This window comes from Globicephala melas, chromosome 15, assembly GCF_963455315.2.
Source record: "Globicephala melas chromosome 15, mGloMel1.2, whole genome shotgun sequence".
In the NCBI taxonomy this organism is placed as follows: domain Eukaryota; kingdom Metazoa; phylum Chordata; class Mammalia; order Artiodactyla; family Delphinidae; genus Globicephala; species Globicephala melas.
In genome coordinates, this window is record NC_083328.1 from 35,835,407 (window position 1) to 35,851,756 (window position 16,350).

General features: G+C 44.2%; 1 pseudogene; it reads left to right on the forward strand.

The window, feature by feature from the left end:
- Nucleotides 1-11,848: 11,848 nt before the first annotated feature.
- On the forward strand, nt 11,849-12,154 carry LOC115848107 (cysteine-rich PDZ-binding protein pseudogene; annotated as a pseudogene).
- The last annotated feature ends 4,196 nt before the right edge of the window (nt 12,155-16,350 follow it).

A 16,350-nucleotide genomic window follows, 5' to 3' on the forward strand; every position in this document is an offset into this window, starting at 1 on the left:
GGTTTTGCTCATAACCTATTCCTTCTTCGGAAAAGTTGGCTGTACGTCAGAATTCTTAGAGCACGTTTTCCCCATTGACTCCTGTTGTTCTGGAAAAATATCCCACCAGCCTGGCTGGGAATCACCAGGGAGGAAGGTGGCCAGTCATCCTACAGAAATGTCATTGGAAAGGTCTCCTTTCCTCCATGACTAAGAGTGTCCTTCACCAGTCAAGCACACTGCTCTTCCTCCTACCCAGGACCAACTAGAATGACTCTCACTGCAACACTGAGAAATCAGTCTGGAAGGACTGCAATTCCTCTGCACCAGGAAACAGAGAGGGGAGCCCCATGCTGGGAAGGGCTGAGCCCAGATGGAGCCTGATGGGAAGAGTTGAGCTGGGAAAGGCAGAGGGAGTGGGCACGCTGGGCAAACTGCCTTGCTAGGTGCCCATTGCCGGCCTGGGCCACTTCTAGCACTCTTGGTGACTCATCAAAGACTCGCAGACCTAGGAGTTGTGAGGTCAGAGGTCATGGCCAAGGGCTCATGGAGAGGAAGTGACTGTACAGAATTAACTTCGGCTAGGGGTAGGTGGAGAATGAGAGGCTCCCAGTTCCATAGGTGAGCTGGACACAGAGCTGGAGTCTGCAGGTCTGCCTGTGGGGTACCTACTGAGCCATGAGCTAGGCAGCCACGTGATGCTGGCCAGAGAGAAGGCGTGGAGAAACCAGCTCCAGCATCCCCTGCAGGGTGGAGAGCCACCTGCCTCCAGCCACGTTCCTCCTCCCCCACCAACCCTCCAGGGAAATAAGTGACTGTGCTAATTACTGCTAATGAATGGCTTCTGGGTAAGTCAGAGTGTGGACGTTTCTCTTGCCAGGAGGACAGACAACTCTGGGGGAGTCAGTTGGCAGCTGGGATTGGGATACCCCTGATCTAGGGGCCCAGGGAGAGAGACACCCCCCACTTGCAGTCCATAGCTGTGCCTCTAAGACACAGGCTGGGTACTGGGGATCTGGATTCCCACCAGGCATCTTTAACTAGGAATCTGGAGGTTCCCTCAAATTCAGACACTCCCCAGGCACCATGTCTCAGAAAACGGCACCACCATGCACCCAGTTGCTCAAGCCACACGCCTGCGAGCCATCTTTGATTTAGCCTTTTCCTCCCCACCCATAACCAATTGTAAAGGAAAAACTCCTTTCCTGTACACATAGGACACTTTTGATACCAGGTGTGTGGGTTTTTCCACCACAAGCAATTCTCTGTGGACACCAACTGTGTGTCCTACGATTTAACTCAATTCTGACACTAACTGGAGTTTGTGCAGACGCCACAGGTTAAAGCCTCAGTCCCATAAGACTCCCCCCATCTCAGATGCCAATCACAAGTGGTGGGTCCTCAGGTCACCTGCACTTGTCTGACGTGGCTACAAATCTGGAGTTCCCAGGAACCCCCTCCTCAGGTTTGATAATTTACTATAACGACTCAACAGAACTCGGGGAAACACTTATTTACATTTACCAGTTTATTATACAATAAAGGACACAGATGGACAGCCAGGTGAAGAGGCGCATGGGGCAAAGTCCGGAAGGGTCCCGACTGCAGGAGCTTCTGTCCCCATGGATCTGGAGTGTGTCACCTGCCTTGCATGTGGATGTGTTCCCCACCCTGGATGCCTTCCAAACCCTGTACTTTAGGGATTTTTATGGAGGCTCGTCACGTGGGCACAATCCATTACTAACTCAATCTCCAGCCCCTCCCCACTCCCCAGAAGATGGGAGATGGGGTTTAAGGTTTCAAGCTTCTAATCATGGCTTGGTCTTTCTGGTGACCAGTCCCCATCCAGGAACCAAAGAGGCTACCAAGAATTATCTCATTAGAACAAAAGATGCTCCAATCACCCAGGAATTCCAAGGGCTTCAGGAACGGGGGTGAGGGGGGCAGAGACCAATATATACATATATTTGCAGTGTAAGTGTCTGACATTAAGCTTTTGGTTGCTGGGGCAACCATTTCAAGACATCCATCTTGAATGAACACATCGCCAGCTGTGCAACACAGCTACTAGCTGACAACCAGATAAGGAGCCAGGCGGCCCCGCACATGAAGGATTAGAAAGGTTTAGAAAGCCCTGAGTGACCTAGATAACTGACCACTGGAGTGACCCCACTTTTCCCTTCCTGAACCCAAATTCCCACTCTTAGGTTTTATTTATTTATTTATTGGCCTTGCCGAGAGGCTTGCGGGATCTCAGTTTCCTGACCAGGGATTGAACCTGGGCCACGGTAGTGAAAGTGCTGAATCCTAACCACCAGACCACCAGGAACTCCCCCAACTCTCAGCTTTTAAATTCGGCCATGAATTAGAATTTAAATTCGACAAAGAGTGAAGCCGGGAAACCCCAGCCTCCTCACTCTTGGACCCTAATAAAGGCAGAGCCCCCTGTCCGCGTCCCCCATCCCCCCCCACCCTCGACCTCGCTGTGTGGCCCTAGGGTGTACGGTGTGCCCCCCCAGGACCTGTGAGTAATAAATCTGGTTTCTTTCCAAAGTTTCCTGAGGGTTGTTGCTAAGGTGTGTCTTGCAATCATAATAAGAACCACAAGGGCCAGCCCAGCCACAACACGTCTTGTGAAGGCCTTGCCGTGTTGTAGGGCTGGGAGAAGGGCTCAGGCACCCCTCGCCACCAGCGTTACTACTGATAGGCTGAGCCCAACACAGCAATACTTCTTACTTCCCACCAATCCATCGGCACGTCCTGGTGTCTCCAGCCCAGAACAAGCGAGTGGGAGAGCCCAGGCCTTCTCCCCCACCCCACAACCCCGGCACAGGCCCGCCAGCCCCTCTCCTGGTGGGTCCTGGGTCCCCTCCAGGCTCTTCTCCCGCAGCAACCAGAGATGTTTAACAAAACACCAACTAGGTCACGGCATCTCCCCATTAAAAACCCTAGCGGTGCTCACTGCACTTAGGAGATCTCAAATCCTCGCGTCTCCTCCCTGCAGGTGCTTCAGCGTCCACCCGTGCTGACCTCTTCCCCTTCCTGTCCTCACTCCTGGCTCAAGCCCAGCCCCATTGGGCCTCTATTTCTTCTTGGCCCTTTGCACGTGCTGCTCCATCTAACCGGAAGGTCTTGACCGCACCTTCAGAGCAGGCACCTTCTCTTTGGCCTTAGTTTAAGTGACACCCTGTTATTCTTTTTTTAAAAAATTAACTAATTAATAAACTTGGCTGCGCCGGGTCTTAGTTGTGGCACGCAAGATCTTCGTTGCCACGTGCGGGACCTTTAGTTGTGGCATGGGAACTCTTAGTTGTGGCGTGTGGGATCTAGTTCCCAGACCAGGGATAGAACCCAGGCCCCCTGCATTGGGAGCACGTAGTCTTAGCCACTGGACCACCAGGGAAGTCCCTCTGTTATTCTTTTACACAGCCCTGTTGGGAAAAGTGTGGAAGACTTGAAATGGGCAAATGAGATGCCTGGATAGCCTTCCAAGGCAAGCTGGAGCCTCCAGGGATCATCCGATCCCATAGGGGAGTGCACCTTTGTTTGTTTCTGATGAGGAGGCTATTTGACAGCTCTGTGGAGACAGAAGTTAATTGGCAGAAAACTGATAGTAATGCCAATAATTCCTGCTCCTAGAAAGCAAGTCATATCCCACCAATGCTACTGATTACCCTGTGAGGATGGACAGCATTGCTGGTTGGCATTCTCGTCATCCTGTGGAAGAGATGATTCCAAAAGTTACATTCCTTGCTTTAGGCTACTGAGCAGTCTTCCATCCATTATTAGTAAATTGATTTCAGCATTCCTGATTTCCCATGTATATGTCTCTTCTTCAGATTCTCTTTTAAACCAGTTTTAACATCTTGATGGTTTCCTCCTTCATTAATGAGTTAAAGTCTTTGACACATGCCACTCATATTTATTTGAAAGTCATGCTTTTACCTTTTTTGAAAATTACACTTTTAACAGCTCACTGTTATACCCACAGTGCTTGGCACGTAGCAGCTCCCACCTTTGCTGAGTCAATTGATTACTTAATTAAATGAAACAGTACGCAACTTTTTTCCTAACTGATAAAACAGGCTATGGATTCTATTTTTACCCTTTTATATTATTGGAATCATGCTACTACATTATTTTAATCTGTTTTCTAAATGTAATATATTTTGGTATCTTCCCATGCCAGTAAACTATTTTCATAACATGAAAATTAACACTGGACATTCATTCTTTTTATTACTGTACAGAATGCTTCATTAAACAATCTTATTCAGAAATCTTTGAAAAACATCTCTGATTATTTCCACAAGTTATATTCCTAATAGAGATATTGCTAGGTCAAAGGTTATAAACTTATATACAGCTTTTAGCATGTATTATCAAACTACTCTCTGTTCTAAAATTGTATAGTGATTTATTTTCTTTCCTTTCTTTACCATAGAAAGATGAAATGCAAATATTTTTCCCTCATATCCTAGCAGAGTTTCAAGATCCCGTCTTTCTTGCCCTCGAGGAAAAGGGAACTAGTTTTCCAGGTGTTAATGACTTGGTCACAAGACTTACCTTGCCCTCAGGTCTGCTGGGAAAGACAAGAGGAGACAGGAAATGCTTCACTGAGGAACAGAAAAGGGGAAGGAATTCCCCCAGTCTAAATCAAGGAAAGACCAGCAAAGTTCCGTGTGAGGGCGCAGCTCAAAGGCTCAGGAGCCCCAAGGAGCCCAGGCTTCACCGGGAGACCCCAGCCATCAGGTGCCAGGGCCTGGGAGTGCCCAGAGAGGACCCACCTGATCAGAATTTACTCCTCTCCCATGCCGGCCCTGAACTGGGCTGCGCTGCCAACCTCCACTTGTGCCACACCTGCCACCTCCACGCTTCCCTAGCAAAGCAGATATCCAGCCAGGACGCTCTGAGGGGGCCCAAATGAATGTCACCTACAGGCTGTAAATAGTTGCTTCCTCAAGCCCCCGACTGCCCCTTAATGCCGCTGCTCCAGCCCTCCTCTAGACCCCCAAAGGGAGTAATTAAAGGGTTAATGCTGGGGACTTCCCTGGCGGTCCAGTGGTTAAGACTGTGCTTCCAATGCAGGGGGTATGGGTTTGATCCCTGGTTGGGGAACTAAGACCCCACATGCCACTCAGCATGGCCAAAAAATGAAAAAAAAAAGGGGGGGTGTTAATGCCTGTTGAGACAGGGGACCTCCAAGAGTCTCCAGCCAGCCTTTTCTGATTGTTTTCTGCCTGTAAAGAACTGGTTGTTCAATATTTTTTATGTTGCCCCTGCACTTGTCCTGGGGATGGGGAGGGGGTCAGTGGGAGCAGTGCAGGAACTGACCTGAACAAGCCCCAGACTCCCTGAGCTGGGATAGTGGTTACTGTCATCTTCATTTCTCCTGCTTTCTTTCCCAACCTGATTAATCCTCTGAGTCCTTCCCAACTTTGCTTCCCATGGGACCAGTCTCTCTCTCACAGCTGTCCTAGGCCCACAGTTCACAGGGCAGCCCACACTGCTAAGGGCTGACGCTGCTCCAGAATCATCTGCACCTCAGTTGCAACTTCTGGCACTCAACACGTGAACTCACTTCAGCCTCCTTACCCTGCTCAAAGCACCGTCTTCCCCACCATACCTAGGAGGAAATGAGCTCAGAGAGGGGAGGAGCTCACCCCAATTCACATGACTGGGAAGTAGGAAGTCCAGGAGTCAAACACCCCAGGGCCATTTTAAGACCTTGATAAGCCTGGAACATTTGTAACCTTGAAGCCTCCACCACATGGCATCAAACATGTGAACGTGCACCTCCCTTTACCAAGTAAATGCAATGACCCTGTTACTATATGCGTTCAGTCGCAGTTGGCAAGTGAACACAGTGATATGTTGGAGACATTTAATAAACATCTATTCGTTTCGATTTGGCAGCTCCCTTTTCGGATTTGAGAGTAAGAATTATTTTTCAAGACGCAGACAGTTTTGTAAGCCCCACCGTGCTGTAATACTGAAAGGCTCCAACAGGCTGCAACCTTGGTCTTCTCACGCATGTCCAGCTCCCCCGGCGCCCCCCGCGCCCCTGACGCCCCCCACGCCCCCCGCACCCCCCGCAGCATAATCCCCATTTAACGCACAAGAAAACCACATACAGGATTCCTCTGGGTGCAAATAGCAGAGGACTGTGACTCACACTGGCTGAGGCAAAATAATGACTATTACTGTGAGTCTACTATTCCCGGAAACACCTGCCCGGGAGGACAAAAGGTGCAAATAACTTTACGCCTTGACTTCAGAAAAATCCATCAAAAATGGCACCACTTTTTAACAGGTAACATCAAACAACTGTTGAAGCTCCAAGACTCTGAAACCCTCACCTCGCTGAGACGACAAATCCTAAACTACTGTGACCAACAACCTTAAACTGTATAACATGATTCTTACCCAATCCTCATTAAGGTGCACCTTAAACCAGACCTCCAAACCTCACTATCTCAACTTTGCCCTTCCCACCTCCTCTCCACTAAGGACTCTTTCAAGATGCTGCTCTTCCTGAACAAGGGAAGCAACAAACTCAGTTCTGTCTTTGCAACAGGCTGCTTGGATAGTACTTTCAAGGAGCCAGCATTTGACGAGGGAAACAGGACCAACACGGTGGGCCGAGCCCAACTGGGCCAGACGCAGCACTGGAGTAAATCTCCCTGGAGGGGTGGGCACTACCTGCCAAAGAGAAAGAAAGGGAACAGATGTCTGGGAGCCAAACAACAGTGTCTACTGCAGTAACCCATGCCCAGCTGGGTTAAATGCCTTGCCCAAGGCCACGCAGACTGTTGGCATAAGAGCTGGGAGGAGAACGCAGGCCTTCTGGCCAGCAGGCCATTGACCTCGTCCGCACCCACACTGGAAGCCTGGGAAGCCTCCTTCCCTGATCTCCCGGGTGCTGCTGCCTCAGGGTGACCCAGGAGGAAGCTCCTGTTCCTCGTCCCTCCGCACGAATCTGCACTAGTCCAGGTAAATATAAGCTAATTGCCCACTGATTAATTAATGACCTAGAACCGCTCTGGAACCTCAGCAGGCGGAACCATGATCACCGCGAGGGGGATGCCGGGAAGGCGGCGGCTGGGCCGATATTCGGCCTCAGAGGCTGCCGGCTGTGGGCTTTGGAACGAGGGCGGCCGCGTTGGGGGCGGCCCTTCCGCGCCCCAAGACCCCTGCCAGCGTCCCCCCGGGCCTGGACGCGCCCGAAATAGAAGGAAAAGCGTCTTCATGGTCCAGGAGCCTAGCAGGTGCCGCGGACCGCAGCGGTCTTCGACTCCGACCCCGGCTGCCTATCAGACTGTGTCTGTCGCCCCCAAGTGGCCGTGTGGGGGACTCGAGCCGGAGTTTGCTGCTCCCCACCTGAGCCCCATTCCTCCTCCTGCCTTTGTTTCCCAGAGCCTTGGAAGAAGTAAAATACGAACGATCAAAAATGAGAGGAGACGGCTTCCCTCGTGGCTCAGTGGTTAAGAATCCGCCTCACTGTAGGGGAGACGGGTTCAAGCCCTGGTCCGGGAAGAACCCACATTCTGCGGAGCAACTAAGCCAGTGCGCCACAACTACTGAGCCTGCGCTCTAGTGCCCGCAAGTCACAACTACTGAAGCCTGCGAGCCACAAGCCAGTGCAATGAGAAGCCCGCGCACCGCAACGAAGAGTAGCCCCCGCTTGCCACAACTGGAGAAAGCCCACACGCAGCAGTGAAGACCCAATGCAGCCAAAAATAATAAATAAATAAAATAATTTTTTTTTTTAAATGAGGAGACTGTGTTCAGGAGTTTTGCAAGCTGGATGTTCAATACATTATCTTTTAAAAGTCATTGTTGGGGACTTCCCTGGTGGTCAAGACCCCACGCTCCCAATGCAGGGGGCCAGGGTTCGATCCCTGGTCAGGGAACTAGATCCTGCATGCCGCAACTAAAGATCCCACATGCTGCAACTAAGACCCAGTGCAGCCAAATAAATATATATTTTTAAAAAAGTCATCGTTAGAAGTTGTATTATATAAACCTACAATTAAATTATATTCAAAAATGTAGCAAATAATCAAAATTCATTGCTTTCTATTTATTTTACGATTATCTATGTTCTTGAGGTTTTTGTGTCTATTATATCCGTATGGTGGAAATACCATACAATGATGTGCTACTGTACATTTATTTCTGACTCCACATTCAGTGACCCTGTTGGTAACTTGACATCATCCATAATGGGAGTATTTATACCACAGAAATTGGCAAACTCTAGAAATCAGTCCCCACCCCCACAACCCCCAACTCCCACCAGGGTCAAACATTCACCAGCACACCACTTGAGTCAGACAATGGTGGGGTGCACAGAGAACAAGGCCCATGTCTTTTGGGGGGCCAGCACAGGAACATAATCAGTTTTATCAAGGCCCAGCACAGGTCCTGACCATGGTGCTCAATGAATGAGGAAGAGAGGGAGGGAGAAAATTATGTGCTAAACTGGGCTCTCTGTAAATTTTCTTAAGATCAGCTTACCTAACCTTGATTGTGCGTCTTACCTGACCTTTCCCCGGTTGACCTAACAGTCCTCACTGCACGGTGTGCAAGGCCTTGAATGCCAACAATTGAAATAGTTTCCCTGGTGAAGGTCAGCCAAGGAAGGATTTTGAGTTGGGGATGATATAATTCAAATTTTGCTTTAGGATGAGAATCAGGCCTGTGTGCAGGACAGGTTGAAGAGAGGAAGGAACAGAAACCAGGAGACCAGACTGTTTATTCAAGACTTGGCTCAGCACTCAGGACCTGTGTAGGGGCAAGGCTGTGGAGAGGAATGTAAATCACAATCCGTGGCCCCAGGGAGTTCAACCTTGTGGTGCAAGAGATAGTAAACTGACGATTACTATGAGTGTGATAAGTGCGTTGAAAAAGGCAGTTCAAAGTGCCAAAGAGTGACATTCTTTCTGGAGGAGGCAAAGAAGCTGTGACCCAGCCCTGACAAGTAGGGCTTGTAGGCAGAGGGAAGTTATCAAAAGAAGGAAGAGGGGTGGGTCCCAGGCTGAGAGAACTGCCCAGGCAAAGGCCTGGGTTTGTAGAGGGCCTTGGAGATTTGGCTGGAACAGGAGGGCTAAGAGGAGGGTGATAGGAGATGGATCTGGAAAAGCACTGGTGTTCTCACTGCTGAGGCTGAGCAGGAATGGTTAGTGTGGGGGCAAAGAGCAAGTCCTGACAGAATGGGATGGGGGATGCTCTGTGTATTCTCCTGTTGTGAGCTCCATGTCTGCAGCAACATGACGTTTCAGCCACATCTCCTATCTTCCTTCTGTGATCCAGCCAGGAAGGAATACTGATTCCCAGTATGGCTGAAGGCTCCTGACTCCATACCTGGCCCACGCTGCTCTTATGACCAAAGTTCTGTTCAAACACACATATTCTCTCCATCTATCTATCTCTCTGTCTCTCTGTCTCTCACTCACACACACACACTCCATTTTGGAAAGTTTATACAACTTTTATCATCTAGCTGGATGGCTAGATTCAAAGTCAGTCTCCTGAGATTCTTTTTTTAAAAAAATTTTTGGACAAACTCAAAAAATAAAACTGCCTTTGAACAGCTTTATGTTTGATACATTAAAATTTTCAATTTTTTTGATGTTTGCATTTTGCTTTTGTATTCTGGGGCTATAAATATATTCTATATTTTCTTCCAATATGTTTCTATAAACATATCATCACATTTTTATGAATGATATGAAGTACAGATATACTATTTTCCAAATATATTAGCTAATTTTTTTCAAGGATGCTGACTGAATAACCTTTTCATTCCCCACTGATTTGAAGTGACATTGACATAAGATACATTTATGTATATGTGTTAGGGTAAAATTCATTCACATATCTGTTAAGTTTTAACCAGGGAAGCAGAACCTCCATGAGCAATATAAAATAAGGAATTAATTGTAGAGATCACGTTTTACATGATTGTGGGAGTAAGGGGGAAAGCCTATGGAAGGCTGGCTGCCTCTTCATCTACAACTGCTAAAGTCAGAGAAATCAGAAAATCAGAAAAAGAGTTAAGGAAGAAGCAAGGGACAGCGAGGACAAACTGGAACCACATCTGTCTCTCTCTGCTTCTACCCTTGATAACATAATGACTTGCAGAAGGAGCTGGTGCCCTTCACCTTGAATCTGCAAATGTGCCTGGCTCAGGACACTGAGAAGCTAGTGGAAGAGACTTGGTGAGAGCTGCAGGAGCCATGGACCTGCTGCTGACCAAAGGGGCTCAGCAGATCAGTGACCATGTGCATGAGCTAGTGAGGACTCATCCCTGCACTGACCTCAGAGCTTCATTGCTGCTGCTTCATTTAAACCTTCCCGATCACACACGGATTTCTTTTCAAGCCATACCAACATGGAAGGGAATTCTGGGGAACATAGTTCCCTATATATATATATATATATATATATCAAGAAGATATAACAATTATAAATATATATGCACCCAATATTGGAGCACTTATATATATAAAATAAATATTAGCAGAACTAAAAGGAGAAATAGACAGTGATACAGTTACAGTAGAGGACTTCAATATCCTACTTTCAACAACTGATAGATCATTCAGACAGAAAAACTGGACTTGAATAACACTATAGACCAATGGACCTAGCAGACATATACAGAACATTCCATCCAAAACCAGAAGAAGACACATTCTTTACAAGGCACATGGAACATTCTTCAGGAGAGATTATACATTAGGTCACAAAGCAAGTCTTAACAATTTTAATAAGATTGAAGTCATATCAAGTATTTTACCTAACCACAATGGTATGAAACTAGAAATCAAAAATAGGAGAGGGCTTCCCTGGTGGCGCAGCGGTTGAGAATCTGCCTGCTAATGCAGAGGGCTCGAGCCCTGGTCTGGGAAGGTCCCACATGCCGCGGAGCAACTAGGCCCGTGAGCCACAACTACTGAGCCTGCGCGTCTGGAGCTTGTGCTCCGCAACAAGAGAGGCCGCGACAGTGAGAGGCCCACACACCGCAATGAAGAGTGGCCCCCGCTCGCTGCAGCTAGAGAAAGCCCTCACACAGAAACGAAGACCCAACACAGCCAAAAATAAATAAATAAAATTAAAAGTCCAGTTCCTTCCTAACTCTACTAAAAAAAAAATAGGAAAAAAATTTATAAATATGTGGAAATTAAATGATATACACCTGTACAACCAACCAATGGGTCAAAGAAGAAATCAAGAGGGAAATAAAAAACTATCTTGAGACAAATACAACATACCAAAACTTATGGGATTCATCAAAAACAATCCTGAGGTAAGTTAAGAGTGATAAACACCTACATTAAGAAAAAAGAAAGATCTCAAACAATCTAACTTTACACCTCAGGGAATTAGAAAAAAGAAGGAAAAATAAGTCCAAAGTTAGCAGATGTAAGGAAATAAAGATTAGAGATAAATTTCAAAGACACTAGAAAGACAATTAAAAAGATCAACAAAACTAATAGTTGGGGTTTTTTAAAAAGATAAAACTGACAAACCTTTAGCTAGACTAACAAAGAAAAAAAGAGAGGAGACATTACAACTGATACTACAGAAATATAAAGCATCATAAGAGACTGCTATGAACAACTATACGCCAACAAATTGTATATAACCTATAAGAAGTGGATAAAATCCTAGAAACATGCAACCTATCAAGACTGAATCATAAAGAAATAGAAAATCTGAATGGACCAATTGCAAGTAAGGTAATTGATGCAGTAACCAAAGACCTACCAACAAAGAAAAGCCCAAGACCAGAAGCCTTCATGGGTGAATTCTACCAAACATTTAAAGAAGAACTAGCTACTACTCCTTCTGTCATGGAAGGATGGTGTGTGAAAAATGTAAAAAGAAACTTGGTACTGTTATCACTCTAGATACATGGAAAGATGGTGCAAGGAATATCACAGGAAGTGGTGGAAGAGAGCTGGACAAAAATAAAGCTTTGACCTAAAAAAAAAAGCAAGACTTGATCCACATGGAAAGAATACGTCCTCCACTTGCAGAATTTGTAAAAGTTCTGTGCACCAACTGGGTTCTCATTATTGCCAGTGCTGTGCCTACAAAAAGGGCGTCTGCACTGTGTGGGGAAAAAAATTTGGATACCAAAAACTACAAGCAAACGTCTGTCTAGATGTATTGAAGTTTCTGGCTTTCATATGATTTACTTTTTGCTTTGAATTTTCAAGGCATAACATAGATGTTCAGGTTACAAAATATGTCTTAAAACAATTAGGTTTAATCAGGGAAGTTGATTGGTATTCATTCTTCTGTTTTCAAGCAGTTCTGAACTGCAACAGTGTAACTAGTTTTCTGTCTTAAGTTGCTTTTTTTCCTTACAAACATCTTATTGAACTGGAATACGTGGCAAATGTAATGAAAAATGATTTTCCCAGTTCTATATGTACTTTTTATTTATCATTATTTATATATTATTTTTATCCTTTCTCTCTACTTTATTTGTAGATATTGCAAAAGTGTGAAGGAGATTATTGATATTTGGCTCTGAACTTGGCATCCAGACATGTAATTCTTCCCTCATTCCCTGTTGGTTGCATAGTTCTCAGAATCAGCAGCCCCTTAATTAATTGCAGCTTCATAGGGAATTTAAATATCTGAGACCTTTATTACTAAATTTTTCCTTAAGTAATTAGCCCAGACCCAAATCAAACACAAGCTGTAGTTATGATATTTTTTATTTGTTCTTGAAGCCAAAGTACCATTATCTTTCATATGAGAATGAGAACACAAGGGATACCCTGTATATGTCCACATGAATACACTGGATTTCAGAAAAATACATATTCCATACATTACCTTGAATTCAAACTGTCATGAAAGCCAGGATAACTATGTGCACCCATGATGATATGCAATGAATGAATCACCACTCTTAGGGAAAGTGCTTTGATGCAGAAACCAAACTTTTTTTTACCTCCTCTACTTCCCCCTCCCCTGCTAAAAATAAATAGAATTTAATTAATTAATTAAAGAAGAATTAATGCCAATATTTCTCAACTTTCCAAACAATTGAAGAGGAGGGAACACTTCCAAACTCATTTTATAAGGTCAGCATTACCCTCATACCAAAGCCAGATAAAGACAGTATAAAAAAAGAAAATTATAGGCCAATATCTCTGATGAACATAAATGCAAAAACCCTCAACAAAATGAGAGAAAACTGAATTAAACAGCACATTAAAAGGATCATGCGGGCTACCCTGGTGGCGCAGTGGTTAAGAATCTGCCTGCCAATGCAGGCGACACAGGTTCAAGCCCTGGTCCAGGAAGATCCCACATGCCGCACAGCAACTAAGCCTGTGCTCTACAACTACCGAGCCTGCGCTCTAGAGCCTGTGAGCCACAACTGCTGAGCCCGCGTGCCACAACTACTGAAGCCCGTGCACCCTAGAGCCCATGCTCTGCAACAAGAGAAGCCACCGCAATGAGAAGTACTGCAACGAAGAGTAGCCCCTGCTCTCCGCAACTAGAGAAAGCCCACGTACAGCAATGAAGACCCAACACAGCCATAAATAAATAAATAAATAAATAAGTTCACTATTGAAAAAAAAAAGGATCATGCACCACAACCAAGTGAAATTTATCCATGGGATGAAAGGAAAATTAAACATATGCAAATCAATAAATGTGATATACTACACTAACAGATTGAAGAATAAGAATTATATGATCATCTCAGTAAATTCCAAAAAAGCATTGACAAAATCCAACATCCTTTTTATGATAAAAACTCTCAACAAATGAGGTATAGAAGGAATGTACCCCAACATAATAAAGGCCATATATGACAAGCCCACAGCTAACATATTCAACAGTGAAAAGCTGAAAACTGTTCCTCTAGATCAGGAACAAGACAAGGATGCCTACCTTCACCACTTTTTTTTTTTTTTTTGGAGTAAAATTGCTTTACAATATTGTGTTAGTTTCTGCTGTACAATGAAGTGAATCAGCTATATGTATACCTATATTCCCTCCCTCTTGGACCTCCCTCCCACCTCCCCCATCCCACCCATCTAGGTCGTCACAGAGCACTGAGCTGAGCTCCCTGGGCTATACAGCATGTTCCCTCTAGCTATCTATTTTACACATGGTAGTGTATTTATGTCAAACCTAATCTCCCAATTCATCCCACCCTCCCCTTACCCCGCTGTGTTCACATATCTATTCTCTATGTCTATGTCTCTATTCCTGCCCTACAAATAGGTTCACTTGTACCATTTTTCTAGATTCCACACATATGTGTTAATATATGATATTTGTTTTTCTCTTTCTAGGTTACTTCACTCTGTATGACACCACTTCTATTCAATATAGTGCTGGAAATCCTAGCCAGATCAATTAGACAAGAAAAAGAAATAAAAGGCATACAAATCAGAAAAGAAGTTAAATTCTCCCTGTTTGTAAATGACATAGTCTTACATATAGAAAACTCTAAAGAGTTTGCCAAAAATATGTTAGAATAAATGAATTCAGTAAAGTTGCAGGATACAAAATCAACATGCAAAATTCATTTGCATTTCTATACACTGACAATGAGCTATCTGAAAAAAGAAATCAAGAAACCATCCCATTTATAATAGCATCAAAAAGAATAAAGTTCTAAGGAATATATTTAACCAAGAACATGAAAGGTCTGTACATTGAAAACTATAAGACAGTGATGAAGGAAATTGAAAAAGGACATAAGTAAATGGAAAGATATGTCTTTATGGATTGGAAGACAATATTTTAAAAATATCCACACTACACAAAGGGATCTACACATTCAATTCAATCTCTATCATAATTCTAATGGCATTTTTCACAGAAATAGAAAAGGTAATTCTAAAATTCATATGAAATCACAAAAGACCTTGAATATCCAAAGGATTCTTGAGAAAGAAGAACAAAGCTTAAGGTATCACACTCCTTGATTTCAAACTATACTACAAAGTTATTAGTAATCAAAACAGTATGGTACTGGCATAAAAACAGACACATAGACCAATGGAACAGAACAGAGAACCCAAAAGTAAACTCACACACATACAGTCAATTAATCTTTGACAAGGGTGCCAAGAATACACAATGGGAAAAAGATAGTTTCTTCAATAAATGATGTTGGGAAAATCAGACCCTTACACCATACACAAAAATTAACTCAAAATGGATTAAAGACTTAAACGTAAAACCTGAAACCATAAAACTCCTAGAAGAAAACATAGGAGAAAACCTCCCTGACATTGGTTTTGGCAATGATTTTTTGGATTTGACACCAAAAGCACAGACCACAAAAGGAAAAATAAACAACTGGGACTATGCAAACTGAAAAGCTTCTGCACAGCAAAGGAAACAATCAACAAAACGAAAAGGCCACCTACTGAAAAGGAGAAAATATTTGCAAAGCATATATATACTGAGGATAATATCCAAAGTGTGTAAGGAACTCACACAACTCAATAGCAAAAAAATAAATAAATAACCCCATTTAAAAATGGGCAAAGGACCCGAGTTGATATTTTTCCAAAGAAGACATACGATATCCAACAGGTATGTGAAAAGATGCTTGACATCATTAATCATTAGGAAAATGCAAATCAAAACCACAATGAAAAGAAAAAAAAAAACCACAATGAGATATCACCTCACACCTGTTAGGATGGCCAACAGGTCATCCTTTTTTTTTTTGGCCTTGCTGCACTGCTTATATGATCTTAGTTCCTTGACCAGGGATCGAACCCGGGTCCACGGCAGTGAAAGCACTGAGTCCCCGAGGATGGCTAATATTAAAAAGACAAGAGCTAACAGGTGTTGGGGAGGATATGGAGAAAATTGAACCCTCGTACATTGTTGGTGGGATGTAAATTGATACAGACATTATGGAAAACAGTATGGAGGTTTTTCAGAAAATTAAAAATAGTACTACCATATGATCCAGGAATTCCACTTCTGGGTAGATATCCAAAGGAAATAAAATCAGTATTTCAAAGATATATGCACTTCCGTGTTAATTGCAGCATTATTCACAATAGTCAAGATATGGAAACAACTCAAGTGTCCATCAATGGATGAATGGATAAAGAAAATGTGGTATAAATATACAATGGAATACAAATATACAATGGAATATTATTAAAAAGAAGGAAATCCTGCTTTGGGACAACATGGATGAACCTGGAGGACATTATGCTAAGTGAAATAAGCCAGACACACTATGAACACAAATACTGTATAATCTCACTTACATGTGGAATATAAAAAAGTCAAACTCAGGGGCTTCCCTGGTGGCGCAGCGGTTGAGAGTCCGCCTGCCGATGCAGGGGACGCGGG